Genomic DNA, 14,040 nt, shown 5'->3' on the forward strand with positions numbered 1-14,040 from the left:
CTGAATTAAGCTGTGGGGGTAATGTTTTTGCAGAAACAGTTTACTTAAAAATTCATATTCTTTCTTATACAACTCATCACTAACTAATCGTGACAACCTGATGAACTGGCCCTTAATTACATTTTTATTCATATGCAATGGATGCTGGCTAGTGAAATCCAAGAAATTATTTCTATAAGTGTCTTTTCTAAAATATTAGAAACCAGGCAGTCAGTAACAGCAGTGTCCAAAAAAGAAACATTGCCACAACCAGATTTAACAAACTTAAGAAAAATGTTGTCATTAATAGACTGAATGAGTCTAGTTGTGTTAGTGTGCCAGTCCAAGCAAAATCATATCAATATGTCTGTGGTATAGAGTGTACTCAAACCCTGGCATATGAATGAGTGTATCAACTTCCCAGGTAGCTAGCACAAGATTCGCATATGCTGGGGTCATTTTAGAGCCCATAGCAACACCTTTAATTTGCTGATTAAGCTTCCCATTTAAGTGAAAGAAATTATTACACAATTCGGTGTCAAAGCAGTCAAACACATTATTTTAGACTGGTGGAAGGCAGCATATTTCTGTAGATACTTTTTAACAAATTCCTTCCCTTCCCTGTGTAGGATGTTCATGTATAGAGAGACAATGTCCATTGTCCCAAAAATACAGTGATCCAGATCCAAGTTAGCCTCAAATAAATGTAAAAATGCCCAAGAATCCCTGATTTATAGAAAGGAGTCTTTTGCACAACTGGATTAAGGCAGCAATCTGGATCACTGTATTTTTGTGAGACAAATTTAAGGCTTTACTATATCTAGACAATTTGCATCCTGTATCCTAGCTCAAATCATTTTAGTGATACTGAATTGCTTGCCCAGTATTCCTGACACAAAGTATTTTGTAGGGAATTTTTAAAGTCTGCCAAATCATTTAATTCCTAGAATGTATGCCGTCGGGTACCTCTTTCTTCACCATTACATCTCCAAAGTTTGCCTTCTACCTGACTAAATTTTCTTGGCGTCTGCTTTGGGTATAAAAGTACCTATGGAAACACTTGCAGGCAAAAATCCTAAATCTTCTAGTTTTTGTTGCATATTTGAGAGCTATACATACAACATTTTGTTGTTTCATTGTGAATTTCTGTCTTGACCTCTTTTCCCAATCTTTTCTTAACCACTCTGGTTGATTCTTGTAGTTATTGTGCAGTATTTTATATGACCTATTAATTTTAACAGCTTCTGGTCTAAATTCACACAAAAACTCAACCAGTGCAGATCTAATATCAATCCCAGATAGAGAAAGCAATATCTAGTCTGCCGTTTGTGTCTTCTTGGCCTTTTCCCATACTGTTACCTTTTCAATTCTAATTATTTTTTCCCAGTACCTTGGTTCATTTGCAAGTTTCCTCCAGTACATTCCAATTCCCTCTTGCCTAGTTTCTGTACCCCTTATTAAAGTTATCAGCAGAATAGTCTCCATTCCCATGTTGGCTTAGTTCTTAGTATACTGTTACTTTATGAATATAGTTTTCTGTATGACTGTTGCACTCCTTAATCCCACTTTTTCCTTTTTTCCAGAATTCCCTCCTGCTTTACCTTCATCCTTTTCCAGTTGATCTTTATGCTTATGGATGTAACTAAGGAATGCCTTATGGTTGTCCCTAGGTGAGGAAGCTAATTTGGATTTCTAGTTTGCTTTGTAGGACTTCACAAGAAGTCTTATTTGCTCGTTTAAGCTGAGGAGGGAGTGTTTCCAGTTTAGGGCTCGTTCCTGTTGCTCTTAAGCAGCAATGTTTTCCTCTTATTGGAAAGCCTGTTAATGGCAGTTGTCCACCAGACAGTTTTGCTGCTCTTTGAGGAGCTAGTTTGGTCCTATCAGGTATGGCCCAAGTCAGTGCAGTTATACAGGTATTTGTATAAAGCATTGGTGTAGAGCTTGGCATAGTTGCCAGTTCCATCTGAGGGGGAGGTGCAGTAAAGCTGTTTATACCATCCCATAACAGGTTTATAATCTGTTTTGGAGAAGTTTTTTAGTTTAGTTGCTGCTGGGGGGGGGGGGGGGGTGGTCCGGTGTGATAGTTACTTCGAATAAAGACCTCACAGTGTGGATGCTACAGTGGTCCTGAAATTGTTGAGCACCAGATCCAGGATGTTGGCACCCACAGCATGCCTGTCCCAGCAGGAATGCCTGATTTCAAATGTTCATTCTGCATGTGGCTGTGCAGTGCTGATGCACTTTGAGGATTTGCAGCTGTGCATGTATGTTAGAACTACCACTGTAGACAGGTTCAATGTCTGCAGTACTATTACTGACATACAGGTGAAGCTGTAATTGATGGATGGTTTCAGGTGTGCTCAGAGGATGCTAAAACAGCTTTGACTGTAATCGTACTATGCAAGGAGTGGGTAATGAGGTTCATTAACATGGAAGGATTCCGAATGTCATTTAGTGGGTATATACCGAATTTGTTCCTTTGTTGTTGCGAGGGGAGTTGTAAGGTATATTCTTGTATTCTGCTCCATATGATGTACATACTACTGAGACTGTAATTATGAATCCGGGTACTATTGTTGCATGTTGAAGGCCCTTCCTTAAAGTAAACAGACTGTGGTCCTAGGACAGACCATTAAGACTTTGCATTTTCATTTTGTAATCCACAGGATGATTTCCCTCAGTAGCCATCTGCTTACTGTATGACATGACTGAGCAAGCTAAGTTGTTCATGGCCTAGTACCTACCTATGAACCTGTCGGCCCTAGGGCCTATACAAGCCTAGCCAAAAAGGTACCCTGACTTTCGCCACCCAAGAAAATTATTTTCCTGTTCCCCTGTTGAGCCGAGCCACAGAGGTGATCCCCAGGGTAAATTTCCTATTTCCCATCCAATCATCAAGATTTTTCTTGAGTGCTAATGAGGAGCTTTGTTATCACCAAAACCTTATAATCGTCCAAAAACCCAAGTGCCCAGCTGGTCAGCTTCTACTCTCATTTTCCCTAGCCAAAAAATGGAATGCCCTGCCTCTACTCTGAGGACCTATGACAATACACACACCTTCAAAACACAACTTCATTCTTACCTGTTTTTTCACAGGAAATGTAACTGCACTCAACTCCCCTCCTAAGTTCTGCTCCTCCTCTCCTGGCTAACCTTCATACCTTCCTAATTTCTCTCATATAATTAGATTATAAATGTAACTAAACGTTAACATCCAGCCATTATGCTGTATGCCTGTCTTTCTCTTGAAAATTTTTGAATAGTTTTTCTGTCTTTACTGAATGATACCTGTTTTGACTGCAATACTCCCTGATGATTGTTATACTACCTGTTGATTGCAATGCAAATATTTTTCTTGTAATTCTCTATGTAATGTAACTTTGTAGTGTGGAACTTTTTCTCCCCGGGCCTCCACTGAAAATGGGCTCTCGAGCCCAGTGGACCTCCCCGGTCACCAAACTGAAATATAAATAGGTAGTTTGTTCCAGAGTATGGGAAGTCTATGGGATAGGAATCTATCCCTCTAGCATGTTCTCTTTATTGTGGTGACAATGTTTAGGTCACTAGAGCGAGTAGCTCGCAGGGATTGGGATTTCTTTAAGTGGAGCATGTCCAACAGATCTGGGCTTGACGTAGCTTTGTATGTTAGGCAGAGATTGCCTCTGAGTAGGCGATATGCGACGAGTAAAGCTGGAGTTTTTAAGACTGTCTGCGTAGGCCATCTGTATGAGGACAGTAATCCTCTTTGTGAGGTATTTCTGCTGCCTTTCCAGTTGTTGTAGATGTCTTGTGAGAGGTACATACCAAAAGGGGCATTATACACTCTAATGGGTCTGAGTGACGAGTAGAGGGGAACAATTACCTCCTTCTTTTTTTTTTTTTTTTTTTTTTTTTTTTCTTGGATGAGAAACCTTGTGATGAGGTGTGCCTTGTGGAAGGATTTCCTGACTACTGTGGCGATGTGATTATCAAAGGGGAGACTACTGTCCACGTGTCCCAAGGTCTCTTATCACACTTTCGGTGTTAAGTAGACTAACACCTATGTGGTATCTCATGGGTACAGAGTTTTTACCAAAGGGGGTGACAATGCACTTTTTGGCATTGAGCTTGAGGCCATGGCTTTGACACCAGGCATCTGTCTCAGTGAGGCGCTTTTGTCGGATGTCCACATCGTTGGTTTCAATTATGGCTCCTAGCTTGCAGTCATCTGTGAACTTAGTTAGCCAAAGACCTTCTGTGTTAGCCTGTACTTCAGAAAAGTAGATACCAAACAGGAGAGGACCCAGGACTGAACCCTGTGGTACTCCACTTGTTACTGGTCTGAGGTCAGATTTGGAGTCTGCTACTTTCGCAGTGTGGGTTCTGTCAGTGAGCCAGTTGGCAGCCCATCTTGTGAGAGAGGGATTTTTACCTAGTTTAGTGAGTTTATCTATAATGCCAGAGTGGGGAATGGTGTCAAAAGCCTTGGCGAGATCTAGATAGGCTGTGTGAACCGCTGTGCGCCATTCAGTGGGCACAAAGCCTGAGGTGAGGGCTATGATTGAACATGGTGCTTATGTGGGGTACCAGTTCATTCTGCTGTTCATGTAGAACACAGCATGGGGTGTTGTCAGGTCCCATGGATGCTATGTTTTTGGCTTTGGAGAGTGTGTGTTTTACCTGTGCAGGGTGTAATACAGTAACTTTGCATTCTTGCTGTATAGAGATGGGCCCTTTAGGGGGTGATGATGTTGGCAATATCAGTTGGTTTTGTATATTTAGTGCCATTGTGCTGTAACTCAGAGCAGATCTGAGTGTTGCCATTGAGATTTTTGACATAGCTATACAATGCTCTCTGGTTGTCTTTAGAATCAGTGGCGATTTTGTTCATAACTAGCATTGGAGGATTTTATGAGGGATCTCCGCTTCTTACTGAAGCTGACCAGGGAGTTCTTCCAGTCATGGGACTGTACTGTCTTTTTGCAGCAGTTTCTTTCTTCTGTTGCAGAGTTTGTGGCAGGGGACCACCAGATTGGCAAGGATAGCATTTTGGTTCTGTTGTGTAGGATTCAGCAGTCGTACCTCTATTGTCTGTCTGCATGGATGTTGTGACGTTTGCCACTTCTGTCTTAAGAAGTGTGAAGTTGACTTTGGAGAAATTTTTTACGGTGGTTTCCCTAATGGGTGGGGGTGGGATGTGGGTGTCTAGGCTGATTAGCTTGTGGTCGCATCTGACCAACGAGGAATTTATCTCTGGTGTGGAACACCGGTTGCCCATGTTGTTAATGACCAGGACTAGGATATTGCTGCCCCTGGTGGGGGTGTGGATAAGTTGATCCAGGGAGTTTGAATTTATGAATTCCAGAAAATGTTGCGCAAAAGAGTTGGTACATAAGTAGTTTTCCCAGTTAATGATGGGGTAGTTAAAATCGCCCATTATTAGGGTGTTGGGTTGTACCCTAATATTTTACAGTGTATCAAGAAATGAGGAGTGGGAATTCTGGGGCATGGTGGGGGATCTGTAGCAAGTTACAGTTTGGATTACTGTCTTGCCCAGAGTTAGTTGCACTTGAATAATCTCGGATGCATTATGCTGAGCAACTAGCCTGCAGGTGTGGATATCCTTAATGAATATGGACATTCCTCCACCTTTAGTGTTTCGGTCCAGTTTAGGTGGTTGAAAGGTGTGGTAAGAATTATAGCCTGGTGTTGCAGGGGTGCTCTCTGGAGCTTTGAACCAGGTCTCTCACTGCAGAGATGTCGATGTTCTCCATTTTAAGGTTTAGACTTCTAGCATTGAGTAGCATCATCCCAGGCAGACGGATACTGGATCCCCTTAGAATTACACCAGAAGCTTAGCCAATTGTTGGTCTTTTTCAGAAAAGCAAAACCTGATTCTGAGAGTCTGAACCCCTATAAAACTGAGATATTTACACATAAAAGTGAATGTTTTTAAAGGGGAATTTAGCTGTCCTGTACCACTGCATGAAGGCTGAGTGTTCTAATTATAAGATCAGTGTACCTTTAGTGAAAGGAAATTAGTCCATGATATATAGCAGCACTGAATGTAGTACATATCCCCCCAAGTGCACTTTAAAGTATTGCAGATCCTTGGATTTCACTTAAGATACTCAGACTTTCAAAAGGCGCAGAACTGAGTTTACTGGGCAGTGCTCAGAGGCTACCCCTGGATAGAAACCCTTGAGAGTAGCACACTCATATGGTTCAAATCTGGATAAGTATAACAATGTTCACAAGGTTAACAAGGATTGGGTGTACTACTTTCAAGCTCGGGTGAGGACTAGGTGTACTGCTTTCAAACTCAGTTAAAAAAAAAAAAAACTGTCATCTGTAAATGCCTCATATCAGGCTCGCATTTTAAATATTGATTTAAATATGAAGGATATAGCCATACTGGCAGCATTCACAGTGAAAGCTGAGAGGAAAAAAGGACTTGGATTAATATATTTTCTGCAAAATTAGAAGTTTCTATCTAATTTGTAGTAGTATTTAGCGAATGTGACTACTTTGCCATAAAAACACAGATTTTGCTAGGAAAAAAGAAAATTTTGAGGAAAAAGCCATGGTGTAGTCAATGGTTCTGTGCAAATGTATTTGTGGTTCATATAAATCAGTTCATTTGTAAGCAGAACACATGGCTGACTCATTGTATCATCTTGCTGTCGGGCTTTTCTTTGGCCAGTGGATATCCTTCCCACCTTCCAGGAAAACACTTTTTTTTCTGAAGAAGCAAACAAAAGGGCTGAGGACTGAAATGTGGTACGCAAATCATTCTTACTGAAAACCTGATAGGCTGTGATGTGCAATGTCTCCTGCTAGTCTCTCTCTCTGCTTGCTAGACAAGTCAAACAGGACAGCCTACTGTAGGCTCATGTTTCTGTTAGGATGTGACATCAAGAAATGTAGATTTTAAGAAAGCACTACTCCATGGGAACTCTTAATGTACTAGAGTTTAGTTACTGGATATTACTAGACTTCTGAACTCTGCTTGTTGCCATACAGATGTGTGCTGTGATCGTATAGTATTTACAAAAAAATGAAGAAATTGGAAGAAGCACCGTGTTTGTAAAGTAAGGTAAAGATGTAGATCTGCTGTATTATAAATGATCAATTCATACTTACCTGGCAGGGGAGAGACCACGATCAAGAAGGTGGTTCTCCCAGGGCGAGGTTCCTCCATTGCACCTCGGAGGGGTTGACCCCTGTGATTTCCCCAAATGCGGGAAACTCAACTGCATAATTTATGGTAGTGGGGGACTGCGTTCGCGCTGTCCCCTGATTTTTAACTGGTTTAAGAAAGACAGTAGTATAACCATGTAATTATACAGGTCTCGTGTTACTCTTGTTAGTTGTATTTCATTTTACAAGAGAATACCTTGTATTTTTCCGTGAAACAAAATCAAAACCGACATTAAAAACAAGCCTATCAGATGTGTGATTATTCAGTGGTGTGATACAAAAAGAGAACATAAATGTTTTTGATGGAAAAAAAAGGAAAAATAAAAACTTTACAAAAGCTGTTTGGTACTCAGACAAGTTAACCTGTTGAAAGCTCTGGTAAGTATCAAAATAAGTAGTTTGCCTAGCCTCTGCATGCTTTCTGTATGAAGTGTATTTTTATTATTTTCTATACCTCTCATTTTCCATGAAGAAGCATAGTTGCTTACTGGTAATGTCTGTCTGACAGCTCTGTAGTTTAAGGTTCAGTGACCCTCCAGTGGAAGTAATGTGGCATTTTTATATTCTTCCTGTGTTGTCAGTTTTCTTTGGTTAGTCAAGTTTCCTGTCCTTTCTCAAATACATGCTGGTAAATTGATTACACTGAATTGTCCATAAGTATTTGTTATAAATTGTGTATACACCTTTAATTTTGTGGCCCAAGTCCGAAAGCACCCACCAAAAAAATAACTCCCTGTCTTCATGGAAATGCATAACAAAATAAACTAAATTAGGAGCCAAGATTTCGTAAGGCAGCTTTTAAAAAGGTGCATCACTGTATGTCAACAACAACTGTTACTGTTATTGCATATCCTAATTAAACAGCAAATTGTCAAAATTTCGACACACAGTACTAGGAAATGCTGAAGCATTTGTATTAGTCAAGGATGGTTTCTTTCAAGGTGAAGAAACGTATCTTAATATAGTAAATGTTGCAAACACAGCTGTACTCTGATAGCTTTGAAACTCAAAACAGAAAATGCTTCTCAAGGAAAGCTGTAATGTGAGCTATACAGTAGCAAGCACTTCTCTGTTTTGATGTTGACCGTTCAAAGCTCACTAAGACCAGTGTCGTAAAGAGAAATACGTAACAGATTTAAGTATTACAGTAGGTTCAAGACTAAACACTATGCAGCTTTATTCCAAAAAGGCTAAAACTACATACTATACAGGGTACGTCAGACACTGAGGAATACATAATCACAAAGTTAAATCAAAACTGAATGAACCAAAGAAAAACACAAAATAAAAGATTTTACAATATTGAGATAAAGAATTCAAGAATCAGCAGAAGTTCTTAACATGCAAATGACCGAAAAGAAGACAGAGAAAAATATAGGGAAAAATTAATGATACTGGTACTGCAATTTAAGAAAAGAAAATCAAGCTTCACCTTCTTGCGTAACTTCTAGGTCTCGAGAAATTATCACTTGTAGAAATACTAGTTTATTTTCTGCAGAGCAGTTGTGAGTATGCTCCGTCTCTCAGCATGAGTTAACCTCTCTGGTGGATGTCTACAAACAGGGGCTACAGAACCAGTTCTATGAGTGAGTGCATTTTCATAGGTTCATACTAGGCTATCTGCCCTAGGGCATTTATAAGCCTAGCCAGAGTGTGTTTGGCTTTCGCCACCCATTTTAAATTAATTTTGCTATGCCCTTTTTCGAGGTTAGTATACTGTGCCTCTGTCTAACAGTGACACAGATGTGATACCCGGGGTAAACCTACGATCTCCCATCCACTCATCAAGATTCCTCTTGAAGAGAGTCAATGAGGGACTCTGCCTAACCTGGACTGGGATTTTATTCCAGAGTGAAGGGAGCCTCTGGGTTATGAATCTGTCCCTCCAGCATGTCCTATTTATTTCAGTGCTGAGGCTCAAGTCTCTTGAGTGCGTAGCTTGATGGTATTTGGCTTTTCTGAGATGCAGCATGTCCATTAATTCCAGGTTGGACATGGCTTTATACGTCAGGCACAGATCGCCTCTGAGCAGGCGGTATGCCACTGAGTAGAGCTGGAGTTTCTTTAACCGGGCAGCATATGGCATCTGTCTGAGCCCTTTGATCCTCTTGGTGAGGTACTTTTGGGGTCTTTCCAGTTGCTGCAGGTGTCTGGTAAGGTACATCCCAAAAGGGGCATTGTACTCAATTATGGGCCTGATGAGGGATGAGTAAAGAGGCATGATGACCTCCCCTGATCTAGATGTGAATCCCTTCATGATTAAGTGGGCTATTTAAAATGTTTTTCTAACCACTTTGGCCACGTGGTTGTCAAATGAGAGATTGCTATCAGCTTGGGTCCCCAGGTCCCTAATTACTTCTTCCGTACTTAATGGATTACCACCTATGTGGTAATTTTTAGGCACTTTGTTTTTGCCAAAGGGGGATGACTATACACTTTTTGGCGTTTAGCGTGAGGCCATGGCTCTGGCACCAGTTGTCTGTTTCTATGAGGCCCTTTTGGAGGATGCTTGTGTCGGCTGGAGAGTCTATTATGGCGCCCAGTTTGCAGTCATCTGTGAACTTGGTCAGCCACAGTCCTCCTGTGTTGGCCTGTACCTCCGAGAAATTATATACCGAACAAGAGAGGTCCCAGGACTGAGGCTTGTGGGACGCCACTTGTAACTGGTTTGGAGTCTGACATGGCTCCAGCAATTCTAACCATGTGGGTTCTGTCATTGAGCCAGTTTGCAACCCATCTAGTGACATAGGGGTTTATATTTAATCTGGTGAGCTTATCTATAATGCCCGAGTGGGGTATTGTATCGAAGGCTTTTACGAGGTCCAGATAGGCTGTGTGGACCACCTTCCCCTCGTCAATGGCCTTGGTGACTGTTTCAAAGAAATCGACCAGGTTTAAGAGGCAGGATCTGCCCTTAACAAAGCCGAACTGGGTAGGATCCAGTGTCTGTAGGTCCCCAATATCTTTATTTATGAGGTCCATGATGATCCTTTCCATAGCTTTGCAGCCCAAGCTAGTCAGGCTTATGGGGCGATAGTTTCCAGGATCCATTGAGGCACCACCTTTGTAGAGAGGGACCACTGTTGCTATACGCCACTCTTTGGGTACATATCCTGTAGTCAGGCCGAGATTGAACAGTAGTTTTATGTTTGGGTTTAGCTGCTCTTGGAGTTCATGTAGGACGCAGCCCGGGACACCATCTGGTCCCATTGATGCTGTGTTTTTTGCTTTGGAGAGGGCGGCTCTTACCTGAGCATCTGAGATGTCAGGGGGGCAGCACTCTGCTGTGATAGATATTTGCCCTTTTGGTGGGGGGGGAGTTTGCACTGAACCTGTCAGCTAGGATGTTGGCAATGTCTGTGGGTTTGGTGTATTTTTTTGTCATTTTGGACTAATTCTGAGCATATCTGGGAATTCCAACCCAGGTTCCTAAATAACTAAAGAAAGCCTTGTGATTATCCTTAGTGTCCTGTGCAATTTTTCTCTCTAAGCTGGCCTTAGACGATTTTATAAGTGCCCGTAGGTTTTTGCTAATACTGATCAGAGATGCCTTCCCTTTTTGGGATTTCGCTCTGTCATTTAGTAGCTTCCTCCTTCTATTGTATAGTTTGTTTATGGCTGGGGTCCACCAGACAGGACATCTGCCTTTGGAGGATTGGGTCTTGATTTTATTTGGGATTGCATGATCCATGCATTCCTGAAGGTGTTCATAGAATGCATTTATAAAGGATTCTGCGGTCTGGGCCATATTTTCCACAGGCCCGGGGGCTTTGAAGGATTCCACCTCGGTTTTGAGGAGTGTGAAATTTGCTTTAGAGAAGTTTTTCACTGTGGTTTTCTGGGCAGGTGGTGGGGTCGGGATGTGAATATCTAGTGAGATTAGTTTATGGTCTGATCTTACCAGTGAGGGATACACTTCTGGTCTGGAGCATAGAGTCCCCATGTTGGTGATGATCAGGTCCAGTATGTTTTCCCAGTATGTTTTGTGTCCCATGTCCTGAGGTAGTTTTAGCACATTAGTGACGATTACAGTTCTCAGTGGCTATTTCATGCTACAATTCTGCTGTTTTGATACCCACAGAGATGAAGTTTTCTTAGGAGTTATGTATTGGTAATGTACGGATACAGTTTATAAACTGCCCTGTTTCTTTCCATGCTGTTTTTTTTTTAATATTTTTGAGTTATCACTTGTCATATAGGCAAGTTTATGTCTGTATAAAAGCAATTAAACTGTATTAACAAGTTTACGTTCACAAGCATTATACTTAACATGTATTGCTCTATATCATGTAACCTAAGCAACATTACTTAAATTATTCAATTCTTGCCACTTTTTTAAACAAGAAATCTCTGTATTAAATTATCACTTGAGACATAGGCATTCATATCTTTATATAAATGAAACTAATCCACACCGACAATCCTAGTTGCAAGCATTTTACATCATGATACACTCCCAGCTGCAAGCATATATCATTGGCTATGCCCTTGCAACTCCCACTCTAATATCACCCACCCCATCCAACCACTACCTTTCTTTCCACCCCACTAACTACCTTGATTATATTGAGCTCAAGATGCTCATAAGCTTAGTACTTATTATACAGCAGGAACGTCTTCTTATTGCAACATTTGTTAATGTCTGTTATGTACTTCGCAGGTAAATATTCTAGTTGTCTACTGATGTACTATGTTCTTCATCTGTAAATCAAATTGTTAATCGCTGTGTAATCCAATGTAACTACTGTCTGTTTATTTTAACTGTGGAGCTTTTCTCCCTGGACCTCCTCTGAAAATGGACCTACGTCCAGTCAGACACTCCTGGTCAAGAAATGTAAATAAATAATCTACCAAATCATTTCAGTCAAACATTACATAGCTGATTTAATTGCTGCCTTCTTTTAAACTTCATTCCTCTCCTGTATGTATTCTTCCCACAATTCCCATTATTTCCTATGTAGCTTGCTGCTACCCTTTTCTTTTTCTTCTTCTTTTGGCTTTTTCCGGTTAGGGGTCGCCACAGCGGATCACCTGTCTGCTCATGATTGGCAGTGGAGTTTTTGTGGTGTCGAGTTGCCAGCCTGGCACCCAACCTTCCACAGAAGGCACACACATCTAGGGCCAATTTAGAGTGTCCAGTCCACCTACAGCATGTCTTTGGGATGTGGGAGGAAACCCACGCGACCACAGGGAGGACATGCAGACTCCGCACAGAAAGCACCCCAGCCGAGAATTGAATCGTAGAGCCTCTTGCTGTGAGGCAGAGATCTCAATTCCAGTTGTTTTTTTTTCTCTGTTACTATAGTCACTGTTTCTAGTATTGTTGCTTTGGTATCCATTTTCTAGTAATTGCTTTTGTGGCAACCACCGTAATTAGAAACAGCAAGGCCTTACCATGTCTAGGCAATTCCACTTTTGTATCATAGCTCAAAAATATCATCACCCTTGCCACACCAATCTGCCCACCCACCATCTCTGACAGTGCATCCTTCAGGGAATACTTACAGGCTGCCAGCTCACTGCACTTCCATAAAATGTGTTCCCAATTATCTTTCTTCCCCGCCGCACCTCCACCATTTCCTGTCTGCCCGAGGAAAAATTCTGTGGAGTTCACTTAGGGTATAAAAGTATCTATGTAAATATTTCCAAGCAAAAATCCATCTTCTGGATTTTGTTTAATATTTGAGATGCACATTCTCCAGTTGTTTGTGAATTGCTTATCCAGTCTCTCTTGTCAATCCTTTCTGATCTCCTCTGGTTGATTATTATAGTTATCATGCAATATTTCATATCCTCTAGTACTTATTCCTTTTTAATAGCAGCTTCTGTTCTAGATTTTACTAAAAACTCTACCAGTGCTACTCTCTTGTTTAGGGCTCCCCTATTTCTTTCTCTTTGCCCTACACTGTATCAGTCCTTGTTAGGGAACGCAATCTCTAACCTGCAGTCCAGATAAATTCTTAGTGTCTTCCCATTCTGTAATCTTTCACTCTCTAGTTATTTGCTCCCAATACCTTGGTTTCTTAGCCAGTTTTCTCCAATAAATTCCAGAAACCTGTTGCCTATTTTCTATATCCCTAATTGCAGTTATCCCTATCGGCAGACTCTCCTTTCTCCATTCTTATAGCTCTTAGGATACGTTCTGCTACTTTGTAAATATTATAATCTTATATGATTATTGTTACTTTCCTTAAAAGCCTGCATCCAGAATTGCAGTCTCTCCTTGTTTCTTGAGCTCCCTCCTGTTTCTTCATCATCCCTTTCCACTTTGAAATATAATTTTTTTGCTTGTGCTATGTATAGGAGTCTTAATTGTGTAGCGCGGAAATACCCATTCAAATTGGGTAAACCCAGTCCACCCTGTTCTACTGGAAGAATCAGCGTATCCCACTTGACTTTTGCCGTCTTCCATACCTCTCAACCGTACAGAATTCATTGGTAAATACCGGTTTTGAGGACAAAATATTGGGGTGCCATGAATTCCTTAGTGGCCTCTTTAATTTCTGAGTTTTTTTTTACTCCAGACATCAGACGCAGGGTGTGACGATATCAGGCTCATGAGGCTGCCAGGCCAATTTAAGCACATCTTAATATTCCCGGCTCCTTCCAAGTAAATGTGGAAGAAACTTACTTAATGCTTGTGCTGTGTTGGAGAAACTTACTCTTTATAGCTGCTATGTGCTAGTGTTGGAGAAACCGCATCGGCATTTCAAGCTTGCAAGCAGACGTAACATTAACGGCAGTAGAATACTTACTTTACTCTTGTATTTTTGCATTACATTTAGAGAAACTGCAGAAGAATTTCATGACTGCTTTATTCTTATATTTTTTTATGTAGTTTGCACTCTTTGGGCCTTCTTTTTCTTTTTCCCCTTTGTCTTC

General features: G+C 41.0%; 1 non-coding gene across 1 annotated transcript; it reads left to right on the forward strand.

Moving 5' to 3' along the window:
* Positions 1-7,093: 7,093 nt before the first annotated feature.
* Positions 7,094-7,257, forward strand: LOC122797371. The gene has a single exon (XR_006364093.1). It is a non-coding gene; the product is annotated as a U1 spliceosomal RNA (small nuclear RNA).
* The last annotated feature ends 6,783 nt before the right edge of the window (positions 7,258-14,040 follow it).

The sequence above is a fragment of the Protopterus annectens genome, chromosome 3.part0 (genome assembly GCF_019279795.1).
Source record: "Protopterus annectens isolate FY-2018-M chromosome 3.part0, PAN1.0, whole genome shotgun sequence".
In the NCBI taxonomy this organism is placed as follows: domain Eukaryota; kingdom Metazoa; phylum Chordata; order Ceratodontiformes; family Protopteridae; genus Protopterus; species Protopterus annectens.